This window comes from Seriola lalandi, unplaced genomic scaffold (assembly GCF_002814215.2).
Source record: "Seriola lalandi dorsalis isolate HSWRI2012SDOR001 ecotype SW California unplaced genomic scaffold, Sedor1 jcf7180001963620, whole genome shotgun sequence".
Lineage (NCBI taxonomy): Eukaryota > Metazoa > Chordata > Actinopteri > Carangiformes > Carangidae > Seriola > Seriola lalandi.
In genome coordinates this window covers 1-1,732 of record NW_019434288.1, presented here as the reverse complement: position 1 = coordinate 1,732, position 1,732 = coordinate 1, and the positions used below count along the sequence as shown (strand labels likewise).

General features: G+C 41.5%; 1 long non-coding RNA gene across 1 annotated transcript; it reads left to right on the top strand.

Moving 5' to 3' along the window:
- Positions 1-42: 42 nt before the first annotated feature.
- LOC111648516 (uncharacterized) lies at positions 43-1,638 on the top strand. The gene is made up of 3 exons (XR_015436520.1): positions 43-813; positions 906-1,061; positions 1,556-1,638. It is a non-coding gene; the product is annotated as an uncharacterized LOC111648516 (long non-coding RNA).
- Positions 1,639-1,732: the final 94 nt, after the last annotated feature.

Genomic DNA, 1,732 nt, shown 5'->3' with positions numbered 1-1,732 from the left:
TAGGACTTAGTAAACACACTAGACAACACATTGAGCTATTACCCTGTAACCTCTGGAGTTTTGATGCTAAGAAAACCTCTGAAACCCCTTTTAAAAATGCCAATTATCACATGCTCTTGACCCAAATATTAACCTTCAAACTGTCCGACAAAAACGTGCTCACTTTTTAAACTCAAGTGGGTCCTCACAAAGATAGCAATGCAAGCCAACACACACACACACTCTCTGTGTCAGAAGTAATGAGTGATCTTTGGGGACATGAAGCAGTTTACAACCACTGAATCACTATGTGACCATGACTGTCAACATGTCCGCCATAAAAAACGTGATATCAAATGGTGATGATATGTCAGTGTTGTGTTTACAGCTGTTCTGTAGTTTTTTACTAAACGTTACACAGACAGGAGGAAATATTAGTTGGAGATTTTAAGAGGTGGATTAATCTGCAGTTGCTGCTCTAAACCTCAAATTCCCAGATGCCCCAGAATACACAGGTGGAAACCCTGAGCTCCACGGCTCAGAGGAATAAGATGTATCACACTTTGGATAGACACACTTTACTTTACCTGAGCAGGCGTCTCCCACCTCTCCGTCTCTTTCAGGAGCCGCAGTGAATGGAGGAAAGGAGGAAAGGAGCTCCACATGTTAAAGCCCACCCGCTCTGCCTCCTGTCCAAACCCTGAGACTCTTGGCCTCCTGCAGGTCCCACACCCCCCCACCCAGCCGCCCTCCTCAGCACCCTCCCTCTACTCCCCCACCAGCTCCCTCACCTCACCCTCAGAACAAAGCCTGAGGACAATTAAGAGTGGTCAGGTATGGACGGGGTGTAACATCAAGCCTGTTTTCACAACCAACCAGCTGGATGTACAATTATTTATTTATTTATTTCACAAATCTGGATCCAGGTTCCGAGGAGGATCGGCTCGGTTCTGTCTCGTCTGCTCAGAAGAGACTGTGTGAACAGCAGGGAGGAGAGGGAGGCGGAGCTGCATCTCTACGCCGTGTCACAGACGTCCAGACTTTACCTGCATCTACAGAGCTCATGGAACAGTTTTATTATCGTGAGTGATCAATGTGTTTGATCCCAGTCAAAGTTCTGATCAGTGATTTGATCCTGAGGGTCTGTACTGCCTCATGTGAAGTATGTAAGAGTAATATGATAACATCTATAATTAAGAAAAATATAATGATACTTAATGTTGGTTTTATTAATGTAGAAATATAATGTAGTATATAAAGAAATAAAATATATCATTAACATAATATAGCACAGAAAATAAAATATTGTATGAATGTATAATAAAAACTACAATATAATATTTGTATGATAGATAATTTAAGAATATAGTTTGCAACGGGTGTGTGATTTTCCAAACAAGAAACTGAATTGTTTTATTGTTTTAAAATGTATTTTATTTATTTTAATTATCAACATGTTGAGATTAATCCTGTTTTTCTGGCTTCGCCTCAGTTTTCTAAATTAGAACCTAAAATATGATTGACAGTCTAGTTCTGTAGAAAAAGTTAAGGTGTGTGTGTGTGTGTGTTCGTTCAGAGGTCCACTCTGTTGTTGGACCCACTCTACAGAAGAAAGTGCAATGCTTCCTCTGACTCCTCCCCTGGGAAACAGCGTCCAGCCATCAGGTAACAAACTCTCCTCTAACACTGTTCACACCTGGATCAGAGGCTCATAATGAACTCTGCTCGTTTCCTGTCCGTCCAAGGAATATGA